The following is a 20,527-nucleotide window of genomic DNA, read 5'->3' as shown; positions in this document are numbered from 1 at the left end:
GACACGGAAGATAGCGCGGTCTTTATTCTTCAAAAGAAACCTGTGGACTCAGTGTCCTGACAGGCTGGAGTTTGAAAAACCTCCACTAACACAATTATTAACCATGACGATGCTAAATTAAAAATACGGAGAATCACATCAATTTGCGACTGCTTTTGCTGAAAACAACCGCAGCACTGCCAATGTAGAGCCTGTCAGGCGAGCGCCTCTGACTACGTAATATGACGCGTTGTTGAAAAAAACAGGGATTTTGAGAGCGGTCTTAGAAAATTTCAGCTTTTTTACTAAATTTATGCGCTTAGAGTTTTGTAAATGTTTTTTGCTTTCGCATTTAATTTTCATATGGTACTTTCATACAAGGTTATATATTTATCTCACAAAAAAATGTAACCTTAAAGTTGCACTTTAAGTTAACTTCATATCATTTTAATAAACAGACACGCAGATTAGAAATTACTATAACGTAACTTTTTACATTAGCGGTATAGCGTTTACATTTGTATTCATGACTAAGGCTTGAGTATTTTGCATTTCTCTGCTGACAATTAACGTTAAACGAATTACCTCAATATGTGATACGCTGAGTTTCCCGCTCTGAGAAACTTTGTCATACTGGCTCTGCTCCGGGCGCTCAATGCCAATAGGAACGTGGATTTTATATGTTTTAAAGTCGCGAAGGCGGAAATGAATGTGAGGGAAATTAATTTACACTTTGAAACTGTAAAATTGATTAATGTTTTGATTTGAATTTTAGGGAAGCTGCTGCTTGTTCCTGGTGCGCTGCACTCTGACTGACTGATTTCAGTGCTATGAAGAGCATACACCGGATGGCAGAAATGCCTTCACCCCAGTCTTCACTATCGTAATATATCGTTGTTTGTTCTTTACTGTATGTGGAAAATCTATGTTTTGTATTTGATTTACATTAGGTATTTGTTCTTATTCTTGTTTTTATGTTGATATATTTTTGTACTGCTACATATGAAATTCAACTTGAAATGAACTGATTACTTGAACTGTCTGTTTGTTTTGCCAAAACAGTGATTTTTAAAAAAAGATTTAATAAATATTTAAAAGAACGTTTCTATGACTCATTTTAATGTGTGTATATATATTGAGAGAATTTTAAAATTTTAGATTATGGCTATTATGAAGCCTTTCATATTATTTGCAATGAATACATATTTTAGATTAAAGAAAACTCAATTTAGATCAAGTCTGTTTAAAACCATTTTTTTTAATTTAAGCCAATCTAAAATATTGATTTACACCAAATTCAGAAAAGAGTTTGAATGAAATGCAAAAAATTAGTTTGAACTGAATGGTTTCTGAACATTAGGTCAATGTAAAATCTTTATTGTGAATGGTTACTTCAATTTTATTAGGTTAATCCAATGTTTCACTTTTTACAGTGTAAAAACAATTTAAATCAAATTTAGATCACAATTTATGTGAATTTATTTATAAAAATTTGATATTTTTCAGGCAAGCTATTCATATTGAATATATTTTTCTTACAATTATGCTTTAAATTTTGGGGTCATATAGACCCCAAGGGCTAGTAGTGTAAAAAAAAAAAAAACGTTTCAGGACCGTGCATCTAAAATAAAAATTTTATAATCAAAATGTTGTGTATCTACAGAGGGTATGCAAGTGACATCACCTTCGGCAGAAGGGGGTGATGCGCACTGAGTGGCAAAAAGTCTCAGCGACAACATTAGCACGAGCATGAAATTCGCAAAAACGCATCTAAAATGAGGGAAGGTGTTGTCTGATCGACTGTACAAACACATTCAACAAGAATTTGTAGCTATCGTTTGGTATGTTATGCTGCCTTTACACCAACCGCGTTTCAGGCGTCAAAATTCGCGCCTAGTTTGCCACTTGAACAGTTTGAATGCATTCACCCGTCTATAGAGCAAATTCGCAAACTAGACGCACGAATGAGGCGGAATTGCGTGTACCGCGCCGCTCCAAACGCCTCATTTGCGCTGCGAGACCTCCAGACCTCTTCATATTGACTTAACATTGAAATAATTTGGGCTTGATGCCTCTACCGTGACTGGTGTAACCGCAGCATTAGACAAGGCAAACATATATGTTGGCAAAAGAGATGTCTAGTCACATGCCAAGATCCCCTGACTAATTCAATTTAAGATGATAATTGTCAGTTATACTTCCGCTTTCTATTAAACCCAGGTATTTTGTTTAATGTTTTGCCACTCATTCTTTCCTAAGGGAGCATGTTCATGTGTTAAAGTGACGTCGATGCATAGCCTCTATAGCAGTACAGTTCCAGTATGGCGGCACATTATCATTAATTCTCAGTGTCTCATGATGTCTCAATTTACTGCACTGTATGTTTCACTGATCGCTAAATAAACTCAAAATATCAAATGTTTTCTCTTACACACGTACCACCTTACTTAGGAAGACCTACTGGTGTCATTTAGATCAGTTGTTTAATAAACTGGGAGCTGTGGCCCACAGGTCGAGATTGTGCCAGGGGGGTTGTAGTTTTATGACATTTGATAAAATTAATTTATCAAAAATTCTGTGTAATTAAACCTCAGAAAAATACTAACCAACAGCAATACATTGTATGATTTAATATGTTTTCTTTCACTAAAATTTTAAGTATATTTTATGTCATACATTTTCTTTGGGGCAACGCGAAGGGGTGCACTGTACAGGAAAAAATGGAAACTTGCGAAAATGGCGAACTTAATAAATTAAAGATACTTTCAATTGATATAGAAAGTAAAGAAAATCCATTGTGCTTTTTTGTAACTGGTCATTCATAGTGGTATTGCATAACATTGCACCTTTGCAGTTTACACACGACCCTGGATGGCGGACAGGTGACGGTTCTCATTCAGTGGAAGGAGCCACCCTACGTGCCGCTAACCTGTAAGGTCTAATAACTACAAAGTTGACCTTTCTGATCCCAATCTCCCACCCGACCTTTCCTTTACATTCACACTTCACTGATGGAGCAGCTCCCCTACCAAATCTTACAATTCCCAGATGCTTCTCTTTCCACATCCCTTATTTTTACTCCATTGTTCATTTCTTCGCGTGTTCTTTTCTTTTTTTATCTTTCTAACATGCAGTTGTGCTCTGGTGTCGTGTGTCTGAGTCTTTCTGTTTCTCTTCCCTCAAGACTCATTATGGTTATGTTCTTCTCTATGTGTGTTGTTCTGAACCCGTGGTCTCTCTCTGCTCATTATTGCTCTTCCACAGCATTCTGGGACTGAGTCAAGGGTCTTTCTTCAGTCGGTTTTACCTGCGTAAACGCCTCTAAACATAAACTCCCACAGCATCTCAGAGGACAATGTAGCATCGTAAAGATCGAAGGGTTTTTGATGCTTGTACATCTTTTAATCCGGTAAAAGCGTTGAAGTTGCAGAAAGATCTGGGGCACTTGTGTTTTGAAAATGGGCATATTGTGGAATTGTTGTTTAAATATAAGTTATATCTAAGATCAATATAGCTGCCAACAAACTTTAGAGGCTTATGTAATTGCTTTTATTTTGGACTGGTGAGGAAGTTTAAAGATCAGAAAGTTGCACTGTATGTTTTAATACAGTAGTACATAAAACTCTTACATTTCAAAAGGTCAAGAAAAATTAGATTTTTTTTTATTTAATGACCCAGATGACAGCTCATCCTATTTACATTTATACAGTAGCTGCACAGATGCTTTGTGTATATGAAATAACCTAGAAACTACAATATACTTTCACCCTCCAACTGCAAGTGTACAATCTGTAGTGTCCTCGAGTATGCAGCCCCCTGAGATTGCCAACATTTCCCGACTGGTGCGAGAGAGCAAAGGTGAGCAGGTTTTTATTTGAGCTTCGGGTGAGATACAGAACGACTGACAGCTCAGACTAAAGGCTCGTGTCCCTGAACAGTCACAGCAGCTGTGAAAGCATTGTGTTCCCTCAGATCTGCCCGCTACTGCCGGCCAACAGATCGCCACTGTGTCTTTTTCTCTTATTCGCATTTGACAGTTTTTCTCTTTTTATGACATCTTTCCAGGTGGCACAGGACGTGACCAAATGTCCACACAGGCCTCGCTCTCGTCCCTTGACAGATACTACAATTGTCCTGATCCAAATGCCGGTGAAACACGACATTGCTGTTGCCAAATTGCAATTTAAAAACTTGTTACTACTTTTTCACTGCTGTTGGATAAAACTACTTTTTATTTAAGTAGCTCTTGCCCCATGTGAACTATAACCAACTGTTTGAAATTTACTATTAAATAATGGATTTAGTTTTCATGGCTTTAGACTTGGCACATTCCTTTGACATTCGTTGTGGGCATTCTTTGCAGTTTATCGCAAAGTTTTTTAACATTCATACTAATATCGGATTTATACCAAATCGACGGAAATTTAGAAGTATATTGGCGATAGAAATTTTGACCATATCGTCCAGCCCTACTTTAGTTTTGGGGAAACTCACATATTTCAACTTGTGGTTAAAATGCCAGATTAAAGAGCCTTTCATCAGGGCCGGCCCGAGGCATAAGCGAACTAGGCGGCTGCTTGGGGCCCCGTGGCCACCAGGGGGCCCCCAATTGTTTTTTTCTTTTTACAATTAAATAACTTAAATTAACATACATTTGAGGAATAGAGCACGGAAAAACAATGTAACATTTGTAATTTGTCCTCCGTCTGTGTGTGCGCGCGTGCCAGATGCATTTAGGTGCACTTAGTAGTGCACACATGCGTTTCAGAAAGCAAGCAAACATAAAATCTTTCTGTTCTTGACAGGGAACATACAAACAAAACGATCTTCACAGTATTCTTTTTCCAATAAAAACATTAGTTTATGTCTTAGGTTTATGTATAGATTAGGCAGAAACCAGGTATGTGCTTCAATTAACCTAAGTCTGTGTCATTAATAAAGACAGTGTTATGATTCATTTGATTTGATTTCTGTACCTAATGCTAATTTTAGCCCAACTTTAATTCCATATACTCCATCACGTGACCTTCGCTCTTCTGAAACTGGCCTTTTAACTGTTCCTTTAACTCGTTTAAGATCAATGGGCGACAGGGCTTTCTCTTCATTAGCTCCAAAACTATGGAACTCCTTACCTATTGAGATAAGGCAAGCCAATACTCTTAGCATTTTTAAATCTCGCCTTAAAACTCATTTTTTTAGGTTAGCTTTTAATTGAACATTTGCATTTTATTTTATTGTATTTTATTCCTTTATTTATGGTTTGACTTGTTGTTGCATTGTTTTATATATGTATGTATTATTTGTATATTGTTGTTGTTCAGCGCTTTGAGATTTACATTTAAAGGCGCTATAGAAAATAAAGTTTATTATTATTATTATTAACTTTGTTCTTTTTAAAAAATTTGTAATGTCTTTATTTTTTTATAAAAAAATTGGTGAGGAGGGGCCCCAAACACATTCTGCTTAGGGCCCCTAAGAGGCTCGGGCCGGCACTGCCTTTCATACTAACATCCCTGCTAAAAAAAACAACAACAGACACCATCACAGAAATTCTATTGATTTTATTGGGAATTTTATTGGTTCTGATGGAATATGGCCCAAAACACAGTACAATGTATTGGTCTTTGTTGGTCTCTAATGGTATGTATTGGTTCTATGTATTGGTTCTAATGGAATATGGCCCAAAACACACTGTATACAGTGTAGTGGTTTTAATGGTAAAAGCTAATGGTTCCTATTGGTATTTTAATGGAAACTATTAGAATTTACTGTAATGGTTTTATTGTTTTTTTTTTCAGCAGGGATGTTCAATAAAAAATGGAACATATGCATATTACAGTTCAAAGCTGTTTCAAACGCTTTTGACTCAACAACAAAGTTTCTTTGGTAAATGTTATATCTAAGAGAACAGATTGTACTGCATAACGCAAACTTGAACCAAACTCAGCAGTTACTGAGACAACCCCATTGTTACAGTAAAATGTGTGCTGAAGCTACAAATAAAGCTTTCCACACAACACAGAAATATATATATATATATATATATATAAGTGTGGTTTTATCTTAAACGTTGCTACTGCTACCAGCTGTACTTTTATCCAACTGTTACAGTTAAAGTCTGTACCTTCAATAGATAAATTTAACAAAAGTGAAGATAACAATTGGTTAAGTTTCGGCATGCTGACTGCACATAACTCAATATCAATTTTTTGGTTTCCTTTGGTGAGTTTGTTTAACTGAAATGCTGGGTACTGCTCGTACCCCATGTCGCTGGTTCTGTATTTGAGTTAATCCTGCCATGCTTTTGCTTTCTGTAGTTATCCTCACAAGCATGATTGCATCAAGAAAGCCATCACTTTGAAAATCTTCACCAGACAAATCTTTAGATATGGATAAAGCCCTACAGTATATGTCAATACAGATTTTTTCAGCAAACATAAAATTAAGATTATACAGTATGTTGCAGTAAAGATCTCCACACATAAGACTAAAATGAATAGTCTCTACTAAGGTTTTAGTGGGGGGGGGGGGGGTTAACAGTATTCCATGCATTCTGACTTATTAACACAGTTAAAGTTGGATTCCTTGTGCTAAACATGGGCAAAGGTTAAAAACAGTTGTACATGTGACAAAGTATATCTGGGCCAAACAAACTCTTCCTCTTTCCTACAAGTTTTGTAAAACATTTTCAACTGCATCTGTTGTGTAACTAGTCCCCGAAGTACAGTACGGTGGAAGTGCTTATATGGGCACCACACACCAACCAAGAGCTGACATGAAATCAACATCTCTAAAGAAGTGTGTTGTTGTTTGAAGGAAACATCTAAACTTGTTTAGCTTTCCAATGAACCAAGCATTATGGAAACAATAGATGTACCGTAGTTTGTTTATCCGGGGTATAAGTGAAGTTGTGTGTGTTTGTTTAATGCTTGATTTCGAAATGGGGCGATCCGAACTGTGTCATGAATCGCAGGTGGTAAGTAAAACTGTATCTGCGTCTGTGTTTTGTTTGCAATTGTTGCGTAAGTGCATATAATGTAAACGACATGAACATGTAATGAATCTTAAGTTAGAGTGGGATAATGTTTTGTGCCTGTAGCTTGCTCGCGATCCGTGGTACGCCTCCAGGAGCTGGGAATTATTCGGAAAGAATCGGTACAGTTTTCTGTCTTTTATAAATCTGATAAAACTAAATACTCTTTGGATATATGAAGGATGCAATACTATTCTATATGTACTCAAGATTAACATAAGATAAGCAGAAACAACGTGTTATGTGAGCTTTAAGTGCAAATGGTTTTTTCGTGACCATCTGTTGGGTCTAGTATTGGCTATCACGCAGCAGACATGACCTTGACATATTCTGCATGGGATACGAACCACACACAGATACTGTACGGCCTGAAAGTCAATCACCTCCTATGCCAGCTTGAGGTGAGCTTTACAACAAATTTGATTGGCAGGTGTGGGAGGACTAGCACCCCAAACAACACCAACCAATATAACATCACCTTCTCATGACTGGCTTAAGGTTGACAAATCTCACAGTGAAAATTGGAACTGAGAGAATTTGTATTGTCCTCATTCAAGTACATACCATAAATAGGTATCTGCGGATTAAAGTCATCAGTATTTTTATCAGCTGGTCTTTACCACACCATTTTAATGCTAATAATGAGAAACTTTTGTCCCTTAAAAGCAATTTATCAGTGTGTCGGGAGAATACTGTAGTATCACTGTAGCTTATTTTCGAACAAAGTGGATTGTTGTTTAAGTTATACCATAGTTATCTGTTCAGCAAACAATGCTGAATGATATTAGCATAAACTGTTAGTGTTGACTTTATGATCAAATTTTTTTACCCAACAATGTAGAGCTGGCAAAAAAATCGCCTGCGATTCTCATGCGTGTCTCATCAGTAAAGGCGGTTCGGTGATTAGTAGTTAATCGCCATCACCTGCTTTCAGATGGAGCAGCATATATTACACAGAGCTGTATTTCACCAAGAAGCTAGGCAAAATCGCGTTCATAATCGAAGACGATCTTACACGATTATGAACGCGATTTTGCCTAGCTTTCAGTGAAATACGGCTCTGTGCAGTAAATGCAGCTCCATTTGAAAGCAGGTGATGGCGATTTACTACTAATCACGAACCGGCTTTACTGATGAGACACGCATGATAATCGGAGAATCGCAGACGATTTTTTTCGTCAGCTCTACAACAATAGGACAGTTTCCTAGACCGTAGGCCTAGTCTCAGACTAAAATGCATATTTGAGATGTCTTAACTTAAAACAACTTGCATTGACATAACTTAAAGGGACACTCCACTTTTTTTGAAAATATGCTAATTTCTAGCTCCCTTGAGTTAAACATTTGATTTTAACCTGTTTGGAATCCATTCAGCGAATCTCCGGGTCGGGCGGTACCACTTGTAGCATAGCTTAGCATAATCCATTGAATCTGATTAGACCAGTAGCATTGTGCTAAAAAAAATAACCAAAGAGTTACAATATTTTTCCTATTTAAAACTTGACTCTTCTGTAGTTACATCATGTACTAAGACCGACAGAAAGTTAAAAGTGTCAATTTTCTAGGCTATATGGTTAGGAACTATACTCTCATTCTGGCGTTATAATCAAGGACGTTATAATCATTGTGCAAAAGGCACAATGATATTATACAACAGCCAAAAATAGTCCCATTAGTAACTTTCAATCTCTTCTCTTTGGTTATTTTTTAGCATGATGCTAATGGTCTAATCCGATTCAATGGATTGTGCTAAGCTATACTAAAAGTGGTAGCGCCAAACTCAGAGATCCACTGAATGGATTCCAAAACGGTAAAATTAAATGATTAACTCTAGGGGAGCTGGAAAAAAGAGTATATTTTCAAAAAAAGTGGAGTGTCCCTTTAAAATACATCCATGCTTTTGTTCCATTGTTTTGTCTCAAGAGGCACACCAGTAATGTTTTTTGTAAGATTTGTTTGTAAAATCTACATAAATGTCCTAAAATAACTAAAACCTAGTCCTGGATTAATCTAAACCCTGTCTGGGACACTGCCCCTATGCGAAGTGCTGGATATACACAACTCATACAATAAAATGAGCACACAGTCCTCAAAGGAGTTTATTGGTAAACCTTAGGACAGACTGTAAGGCTCCCATTTGTACGTGTTCCAAAAATCTTTATGGTTAAGACCACAAACATTTTGGCAAGTTTTAACCAATGCTATCCTATCAGAAGTGTATATTTCTATCAAACTATGGAAAGTCAAAAAGGTAAAAAGTTACTTAAAGGTGCAGTGTGTACATTTTAGTGGCATCTAGTGGTGAGGTTACGAACGGCAACCAACGGCTAAGTCCACTGCTCACCTCTCGCTTTTGAAACACATAGAAAAGCTACGGTAGCCGCCAACAGACAAACATGTCATCGTTGGAGACAACTTAGTAAAAAAAGTTTGTCTATTAAGGGCTTCTGTAGAAACATGGGGGCACAAAATGGCGGCTTCCATGTAAGGGGACCCTCGGTGTATGTAGATAAAAACGTCTCATTCTAGGGTAATAAACGCATAACGGTTCATTATGAAAGGTCTTTATACACCCCTGATAATATAGTTTTATCATTTTGCATTCCTGTATCCTTCTAAAAATTACACACAGCACCTTTAAGGATTTCCTGTACACCATAAAAAACAACAAACAAAACATCTATTATTAAGCATATAGTATTCTAATATATTTAAAGCATGGCTCACACACATTCACATAGATGTGACCCTAGAACTGCCCTTGATACTGTCATCAAATATTTCATTAATAAAGATAAACAGATATTTGAAAGAAATGTTCATGAAGTCAATATCAAGTGCCATGTGTCTACATTTTCTAATTATTTCTTATTAGAACATTTCCCAGTCTTTCTTTAATAAAGATAAATATTTAAAAGACACGACTAATAAGACACAGTGATGCCGAACCTCATTTTAATTTCTAAGATTCAGGAAGGTCTTTGACTCCCTGCCGATAGACAAATCCACCACAGAGAATCATTTCCTACCTCTATGACAGATGGCAGCTTTTACAGCCTCATAAATGCTGCCTGTACAACCACAGTAACATCCAGGTTTTTATTAAGGAAAAACCCTCACAAATCACGGTCACCTTATGGGCTTTGAGTACAGACAACATCATCTGACAGATTAGAAACCTTTCAAAGGACATTTTCTTAACAACTGTATTTGAAGTGTGAACATTTGATTGAATTGGTTTAACAGGATTTGGTGGGATTCATTTTACATTTATTCATGTTCTTAAAGGAGTATTCCATTTTCTTGAGGGAAAAGTCCAGATGGTTTGCTCACCACCATGTCATCCAGGGTGTTGATGTCTTTCTTTGTTCAGTCCAGAGGAAATTGTGTTTTTTGGGGAAAACATTGCAGAATTTTTCCAACTCCAATGGACTTTAATAGAACCCAACATTCAATACCCAACTCAACACTTAACAGTTTTTTTCAACGGAGTTTCAAAGGATTATAAACAATCCCAAACGAGGCATAAGGGTCTTATCTAGCGAAACAATTGTCATTTTTGACAAGAAAAATAAAAAATATATACTTTTAAACCACAACTTTTCGTCAAGGTCCGGTCCAGCGCGACCTAACGTAAATGCGTAGTGACGTAGAGAGGTCACGTGTTACATATATAAAACGCACATCTGCGGACCATTTTAAACAATAAACTGCCACAAAGACATTAATTAGTATCAGTTGACATACAACAACGTAGGAACGGTCCTCTTTCAAGACGCTTGTAAACACTGGGGCGGAGTTTCGCGTTCGTCCTCTGTGACCTCTTGACGTCATGACATATTGCGGTGACGTAGTGGGGTCAGCTGGTGCATCACGACCGGATCTACACGACGAGAAGTTGTGCTTTAAAAGTGTATATTTGTTATTTTTGTTGTCAAAAATGACAATCGTTTTGCTAGATAAGACCCTTATGCCTCGTTTGGGATTGTTTATAGTCCATGAAACTCCGTTGAAAAAAACTGTTAAGTGTTGAGTTAAATATTAAATGTTGGGTTCTATTAAAGTCCATTAAAATTAGAAAAATTCTGCAATGTTTTCTTCAAAAAACATAATTTCTTCTCGACTGAACAAAGAAAGACATCAACATTTTGGATGACATGGTGGTGAGTAAATTATCTGGATTTTTCTTTTAAGAAAATGGACTAATCCTTTAATATAATGTTCAAGTACCTATAGATTTTCCAAAAAGCAACCATCATGTAGCTTAAAACAAAAGTAACCCGTCCAGCTCAAGCATAGCTGATGGGTTGCCCGATGTGTGGTTCAAACCTAAAACATTTTAGCTGAGATGTAAGCAACAACCGTATCAGATGACATCTTAAAGATAAGAGTAACAGTTCCCAAAATGACATCTAAATAGATTAATTATTGAAGTAGTCACTTGTTCATTATATTTCAAGATCTTTAAAGCAGCATGCTATTGTATGATAAACAGCCCCACATTTAAGGGTGATTTCACACCTAATTGTTTGTTTCAAAACCTGGTGTATTTTCTTCCTTGTATTTGCACCAACCAATCGATATGAAACTGCACGAACAAGGTTGTCTCGACCCGATTGCAAACAAACCCTGAGCAGTTCGCTTGTGGAGAGAAAGCAATCTGACCAAACCAGGCTGAATATAATAGATAATGGCATACAGGACAAGCAGCAGTGTGTTTTACAAATACAGTTGGCAAAACACATAAATTTGTACAAAACTATAAACATTTACTAGGTGTTTAGCGAGCGTCTCAAAAAGATGGGCTTTAATTTCTAAATGGAACAGTGATGCAATCAAAATGATTAAACAATATATGGACAGCTACAAAGAAACCCACAATAAACCCACAGCTGTTGTCTGACAGAGGACAGCTAGTATGCGAGTGTATTCTAACCAATGAGATGACGCTTTAAACTTGTGCGAGTTTTATTAACAAATTTTGGTCCATGTGGAAAATGCAACATTGTAACCGTTTGAATCCCTATTTTGAAATAAAGCAAACGGCCTACAGGTCTAAAAAACACCATCCGGGAGTCATTATTTACACGACATTTGTTTACTGTAAACTGCATCTTTGACAGTCGATTTTCCCTTTATCTGCATTTTAGCATGTGTGTGCAAAGTTCGGTTGCTGCAAATACAATCTCTTGTGGGACTTCGTCCTCTAGGGAAGCTCCTCCCACCTGCTTCAGGAGACCTAATGACACCGCGCTGTGACAGATGAAGTGCAAACATGTGCAATGGCCTACTTGAATGTTGCTGTGACTGATAGGTGCATCAATCATGGGCCATTAATACTCAGAAGACACTGCAACTTTGAGAAAACTAGGCCAGGGATTGGCATTGTAGTTGGATTTTTGGTTTATGTGTGGTTGAAAACCAAGCTTGCTTTAAACCACACCTGCAACTTTAAACCACACCTGACTTCATTTTTGGTTTTAAAATATATAGGAGAAGGGTGTTAGTTGTCACAAAGAGAGTGTCTCCATATATTTTATGTAGTTATAATGCCTAGATTTGCCTAAAGCAAATATAATCGTTACATTTTGGAAAAAAATATTATGTAAGGGATAATGTACACCTGTAGGCAGCAGGTTGTAATTGCAGAAATAAGTCCTGATAGTGTGATCAGGACCTGATGTGCAGTGGTTTTAAGATGTTTAAATAATACAAACAGACTATTTGGTTTAATCATTAGTAAATTTAATATTATATATGTTATTAAAAGACATATGAAACGCGATAAACGCCATTTTTGAAAAAATGAGTATTATATCAGGTCAGTATTTAAAAGTAAATTCTTAATTTTACGCAAAATCCAATATCGGCAGTGTTATTCTGTCATCTTTTCTCCCTTTTTTCCCAAAACGCGATATACACAACTCCTCCTTTTCTACAGAACGCAATAAATCCGCTCCACATATTACAGCGCACCATTCCACAGCCACGCAATGTAAACAAACAATGGCGGCGCGTTGAGTCAACGCGAATCTTAGTTTTCCTCATCTACTTTGTACTTCGTGATCAACAAACAAACAAAAGCAAAATAATACTTTAATGGCATTGATAAACCTGTGGTTGTTTTCTGTGACGGGAAAGATTGTAAGTCATCAGCATCCAATGCGAGAGGCACTCGGGAGACGGGTGCTTGCTCTCCCGACAGCATCTGTGAAGTTTATGTGATTCTAACACATTGACCCCGCAGGGGATCTTATGAAAAACGTATTTTACTCAAAGTCAACGAAAATCGAGCAGGACCAAAACATTTTACAACTGATCGCTTCGAAAAATGTTAAGCGACGGCGTCAAGTATAGCAGTGATGCCTTGAAGGCTCCGTTGAGGGCTTAAAACACCAACAACCAACACAAAGTGACAATGGTAAGAAAATAGGAAAAAACGATGAGAAAACAATTAGTGATGCACCGATGTATCGGCCGCTGATATTTATCGGCCGATTTTTGATGAATTTGAAACCATCGGCATATCGGCAATAGCACGAGAAAGGCCGATACCGATTGTTTATTAAATAACTGCATAAAGAAATCCATTATATGTAAAAAACGAGTTAATGTTGTTAATAAAATAAATGCTGAATAGCAAAAACCACCTTTGAAGGTTGTCATGCTGTCTTACTATATTTGTTTCAGCTTAATTTGTGCCTCTCTTATTATGTTGGTCAGTTGAATGTTAATTAGATCCAATCCATGTTCAGTAAAAATAATTTGATGCAGAAATAAACTAGCAAATAGACCAACTATATAGTATTGTATACAAGTGTTTAAATTGGTATCGGTATCGGCCCAAAAAGATCCTATCGGTGCATCCCTAAAAACAATACATAAAATTAACGAAAAAGAAAGTCGTGCAACGGACACGAAAACTATTTATAGAAATTCGTGCAGGTGACACAAAAAAGATATTTGTGCTCAAGGCACAAAAAAGCTGAATTTCGTGCCATGGACACCAATAAATTAATCAAATTTTGCGTAACTATAACACGACATACCGTGAGATCAGTCTGGTCAAAACTATTTGCATCCGTGTGTTATTAGTTTGGGCTGTAGTTTTCTGAAAAGAATTAACCTTTGAATGTTGTGGCTGGCCAATCAGAATCTAGCATTTTAGAGTGGCGTGTAATAAGTTATGTAAAAATGAATGTATTTACCAAAGCTTTTGACAAAAAAGTTAATTTATCAACAGAAGCTTGGCTTACCACAGTGTTTTTTCAAAACAGGCTCATGGATCATGTGTTGAGAAAGACTTTATGGGGGCTGATCTTTAATGAGATCCCCCTCCGCCAGCACTGATTTCATGTCAGTAGGTGCATCAGCAGTCCTTCTTTGACATACAAGGCAAACTCAGGCTTCGTTCCAAGTCAAATCTCATTTCATTCACGCTGTCCCTGTGTGACGATAACTCTGCCGCGTATTTATGAGACCGAAGGTGGTCCGCTTTTACTGCCACATTGACACAGAGAAGCAGATGGCAGTGAAATGCATGTGACTGATGAGGCTTTATTAGTCAAAGGCTTTGGTGCAGAAAAGCACGTCTGTTTGATCTAATGTTTTCGCAGATCGTCACCTTTAGATAATAATAGCCTTTCATTTCATTTCGTGTCAGACTCATTGTAGCACAAGTGACTCTCCCCCTGCAATATCTTGTCAAAGATATGACAGTTGTTGTAATTGTTCAGACTAAAAACCATTTCTCCACACTGATAATTTACATATGTCAAACCATCAAATATTCTGAGCAACTTTCATTTATGAAATTTCATTTTTTATATCACACCTTTTAATGTGATATGTCAGACATTGACGTACATGTAACTTGTGTTAAAGAAAGTATTAAGGGGACACCTGTTTACACCTGGTATTAAGATAAGTTTTGGTCGATCAGATAAGTGCACAACCTAAACACGGGTGTCAACGGGTTGTAAAATGTTTTAAGCTCATCCACTTTCAACCACATTCAGAGGTAGTCGAAAACGCATTCGAGCGGACTGCTTTTGTGGTGTAGACGCTCATGTGGTTGAATGCGTTTGAGCAGCCAAAAAAAGACTGCCGTACATCACAAAAGATGTGATGTACACTCTAAAAAATAAACAACCCAGCATGGGTCTGAAAACAGGGTATGTTCAGGCGCACTGTTGGCATGTTGCTATTTTGAGACTACTGAAATAGACTACGCCATTGATCAACTAAAACCTTGTCTAAAGTCTAAAGTCAATGGCTTGTACTTGTGGATATGGTGAGATGAGAACCTTATTTAAGTAGTGCTTTAAAGGTCACGTTCTTTCTGATCCCATTTTTAAAACCCTAGTTAGTGTGTAATGTTGCTATAATAGCATAAATAATACCTGTAAAATGATAAAGCTCAAAGTTCACTGCCAGACGATTTATTTTCTTGAACAGAATTCGCCTTTCAAAGCCTAAAGTGAACGGCCAGTTTGGACTACAGTCCTCTATTTCCTGCTTTAATGACGTCAGTAAAACAGTTTTTTGACTAAACTCCGCCCACAGGAATACGTCAGTCGCCAGCTAAGCTAACGGCAAGCAAAGCTGCCATCGAATCACACTAAACAAGCTACACAATCAGAACTCGATACGTATTTCTGAAGGAGGGACTTCATAGAACAAGGAAGACATCAGCCCGTTTTGAGGACAGTAAAAACAACGCTATACAGATAAGAAAATTATGTGAAAAATACCGCTTTTTTACACGTGAAACATGAACACATGTTATATTGCACACTGTAAACACAATCAAAGCTTCAAAAACACAGAAAGAACGGGAGCTTTAAAAAAACCTCACGGCGCTGTCCGAGTGCTGAAGCGGATTTCCACATGTTTGTAAATCCTTTACCTCTTGTTTTTTACAAATAAAGTATTTTTAGAGTTCAAACCTTTTCTTGCATGTTTGTAAATTATTTTTTGAGATTACACTTATCATGTAGGCTATTAATTTACAGTAATTAAAAGCCTGCTTTTTTACTTCCATGACTGAAAGAAAACAACTTTTAAAGGTTTTAATACAAAAAATAACAATTTCAATATTAATGAAAACAACGCAATTTTTTACATCAATCTTAACCTCCTAATGCTGCGTTTGCACCAGCCGCGGTAGAGGCGTCAAGCGCGAGTGATTTCAATGTTAAGTCAATGTGAAGACGCGTTGACACGCGTCTGGAGGTCTCGCGGCACAAATGAGGCGTTTAGCACACTGGGTAGATGCGATTCTGCCTCATTATGGTGCTCGAAGGATGCTTTTTGTGCATTTTGCTTTTGATGCGAATTTGCAGCTGACGCACGAGTTGAAACATTTGAACTTTTGCAGATTTTCACGCCGCGTTAACCAATCAAGAGCCTGCTTGCTGCTGTGGCGGCAGCCCCGCCCGAAGTCACTCATTCAACATGAAGGAACGCTTGATATTATCCGTGAGCAGTCACCCGGAGCTATACGACACAAGTTCTTATTTCTATAGAGACAGGAAGAGTGTCAGTGAGGACATTGGGCAACCTGGTAAGTTGTAAATACACATTTCACTTTTTAATCACATGATGTTTATCGACCCTCGCTGTTTATTTTCCCCCTATAGTAAGGTGACCAAATACAAACCTAACTCTCTCGATAAATGCACGATCAACATCAGACATCTTGCAAACAGACAACCGCATAGCACTTGCTCCTCTCACAAGAAGCGTATTTCGGCTCTGACGTGCGTTAAATGCTTGCTTTTTGCACGATTTTGACGCCTCAAACGCAGTTGATGTAAACGCAGCATAAGACCTGGATGTCCACATACTGTATGTGGACTTCACATTTTTTGTTATTTGCCTCCTAATATTTAATTCTGTGTTACTGGAACCTGTTGTACACAAACGTGGACAATTACACTACTTTATGTTCAAAAAAAATTTGGTTATTATATTTATTGGTTCTTTATATCCCCAAAATAGCTGGAAGAAATCTGAAAAATAAGACAAACCAATGCTCGGGTCTTAAAGAGGTTAAATTCGGCCATCTAAATAGGGAATCGGCATGGCATGAGCGGAACTGGCTTTTAGGCTGCGCTTTGCACACAAACCATTTTTCCCCTCGTTAAATTAGCAAAAGTGGATTCGGACAAGCCTGTTAAGACTGTGCGCCGTGCGCTTTAGACCATTAGAACAGGAATGTGTCTCACACTTGTGTTCCGATTGACCAAAACACATCTTAATACCAGGTATTAACAGGGCCTAAAGTTTCATTTTTTTTTTGAAACAGAATAAAAATATTTCACAGAATTTTGCCTTAATTTGTACTTTAAAAATGCAATATATTTTTAGACTTACTCAAATTACAAAATGTTTGGTGGGTTTATTTCCAAGCCAATTTATAAAACTTCTGTGCATGTACAGGTGAATATGGGTTTGTGCCTTTGAGGTAGACTGTGTCTTGTTTCAACTTAACAAGCCTGTAAGAGTTTCTTCTCAGAGAAAATGTAATGCATCTGTCAGAGGACTTTTCTGTAGACGGCTGAATATGAATCATGCCAAACAACAGATCCAGCACTGGCTTACTCATACTGTAAAAAACATGCATGTCATGAAAAATGCCAACTTCTCTGAAACCCAAAAGAGATGTGATGCAGACATTAGTAGAAATTTCAACACTGGCACTTTTTAATGAAGAATGACCAATTGAATTTAAAATAAACTTGCAGGGCTAGTCCAGTAGTTTCATATTGACAGCAATATTTCCCAAACATTATTCAAAATATTTATTTGTTTTATGTGTAACATACCATATTAAATATTACATAAATTATTATATCTGGTTAAGTATTGTAACAAGGATGACTATCTATGGGGAACAGTTATCTATGCTATGGAACAACGGATATGTCTCATTCTTTATGGCTATAGATTTTCTTTAAAATGGCTTTAAGCGTATAGGACAAAAGCACATGTGTGAAAACAACTCATTCACACTGACTGATTGGAAAGGGAGGTTGACATTTCTGTCTATCAACCACTGTTCTCTCATAAATGGTTGATAATGAAACGTTTCCCGCTGTGCTTTGAGTCAGAAAGTGCAGGTCATTCCTGGAATTTGCCCTTTTGTAGTCATTTTCAATCACTTTCCAGTATCTGCCATATAGGTAAAAACGAGAATATGTCCTTATCATTTCACTGCAACATCCACCTGTACTAAAGTGGTGACCTGTGAAAACAACCTGTTCTTGGGGATATTTCACACCATCACCTTAAAAATAATCCCTAACTTAATCTGAGCTACAGTATCCTTAAAATGGACCAAAGGCAGTTTTAAAGAATACAATAATGAACCATTCAAATAAGCCGCCCAGAATTCACCAAATTGCTCAATTGAAAGGTAGTGAGGTTCAGTAAGTTAAATTATTACCACAGCATGTAAGTGACAAAGCAGGTAAGAAAGAACCTACTGTGTAATGTGTAAGGGACAATCAACGGCTTGCCATGCATAAAAGGATTTTAAATGCAGGACGCGGAGGCAACGTGCATTTAAAATAATTTAATTCATGGCAAGCCGTTGATACTCCCGCTTATTCCATGGTCATTTGCCAAGTTATAGAAAAAGTTAAAACTAGTATTGCTCTTTGCGGCGCAATATTTGACCGAAAGGTTTAAGCTAGCTATGTCTGAAATATGGTTACTTATGTTTGAGGGAAGAATATTCATTTAGTACTGTAATCAAAAGGTTTTTAATGCAGACGATTTTAATGCAGACCTTCCAGCCAATCAGAATAAAGAATTCCAACAAACCATGGAATAAATCACATTATATCACAAAGCTGTTGAATGCTTTATTCTGATTGACTGAGAAATGTTCCATTGGCAGTGTTGGGGGTATTACAAGTAACATGCATTACATAATAATCAATAATCTTACTTTTCTAAAGTAAATGTACACATTAATATTTGAGTTACTTTTTTAAAAAATTCAATTAAAAAAATTAAGTACTGAATCAAACTGAACGTAGTCTAATTATGCATTCTATGCGTACACGCCTGTCTGGGAACAGTTTGAGTTAGAAAAACTGAGATGGAAGGCCAGAGTTCAACATTTTTGTGATGAAATGTGCAATTTCTGAAAGCACAACTTTTCAGTCAAACACCTGCAAGGCCTGAAAGAGATCAAGCCTCAGTCAAGAAAAAGTAACACAAAAGTAACTAAAAAGGTAACGTAATCATTACTTTCCATGAAAAGTAACTAAGTAACGCAATTAGTTACTTTTTTGGGAGTAACTTAATATTGCATTCCTTTGTGGTAACCGTGGTATAAGAGGAATACTTGACCTCAGCTTCGCGTTGTGCCACATTACCACCTTGGGTCTATTTTCTTATTTTCTAATAATTCAATGGCCCGTCACCAATTATTTCTTACTTAAAGGAACAGTATGTAGGATTGTGGTGGCCAAAACTGGTACTGCAATCACACAACTGGTGGCCAATACACAATATGACAACATAAACATCAGTTGAGGGCTGCAACTCCACTTTTTAAATGACAGCATCCTGGCCTGACCACTGTTGTTAGTGATATAAGCATTTGAAAGGAAAATGATTTCTTAATGTCTAGTGACATACCTGTATCAGGACCATTTTATGATTAATTGATATACATTTCTTACATTCTGTCCCTTTAAATGTTAATTTCTAGGCCTAAAGCAAGACAATTTACCTAATAGAATGAAGAATTTCTCTTAGATATTTACAGATTGATTGATTGAAGTTGGATATCTCACTTATTGAATAAACAAATTCGGGTCTTAAAAATAATAAAAAAGTAAAATCTCAAAGTATAAAATATACTGGAGAAAATATCCTGAATAATGAATAATTAATAAATATTGAAGTCAGAACAATAATAACATTGAGTAATCACATGGAACAACACGTCAAAGCCTACATCAAAATTGAATTGCATTTATAGGGAGCTGAACTAGCTGCTCAGATTTATTTTTGTACAGTCCCAGACATTAAGTATGCACAGGAGAATATTTCAAATCCCCAGGAGGATTTCTAGAAGCAGAACACAGTATCTTTGGGTTTCTCAGGCTTAGACTGAGGAAAATGGCTTATCCAGAATGTGAGATTATCAGGTCAGATTACTGTGATTGTTTCTGCTCCTAACAATAGTCTGGGCACAGTGATAAGACTCTGCCAAATCATCAATAACATAAAAAGATGATGGATGAAATGCAATCTGACCCACTGTTTAAATCCTTTGCGTTGAATTTCCGCAGGGAATTCTTTAGTACGATTTCAAAATACATTTACAAACGGCAAAGTCAAATATCACAACACACTGTTATTAAATAGTAATAAATAGTAAGAGATATTTTAATTAAGAGCGAGCATAATTGCATTATGCATTGATGATTTGGAGAGGTATTGTAACCATACCTCAATATTTTTAAGACAAATGATTAAATCCAAAGCATGTAA

The 20,527-nt window shown here is 36.8% G+C and overlaps 1 protein-coding gene across 3 annotated transcripts in view; it reads right to left on the bottom strand.

Annotated features, from left to right (window-relative positions):
- The window catches only part of rgs18 (regulator of G protein signaling 18), a 109,447-nt gene that overhangs the window by 69,848 nt on the left and 19,072 nt on the right, over positions 1–20,527 (bottom strand). The window lies entirely within an intron of this gene.

This window comes from Misgurnus anguillicaudatus, chromosome 2 (assembly GCF_027580225.2).
Source record: "Misgurnus anguillicaudatus chromosome 2, ASM2758022v2, whole genome shotgun sequence".
NCBI classification, from domain to species: Eukaryota; Metazoa; Chordata; class Actinopteri; order Cypriniformes; family Cobitidae; genus Misgurnus; species Misgurnus anguillicaudatus.
This window is presented reverse-complemented; position numbering and strand designations above follow the sequence as displayed.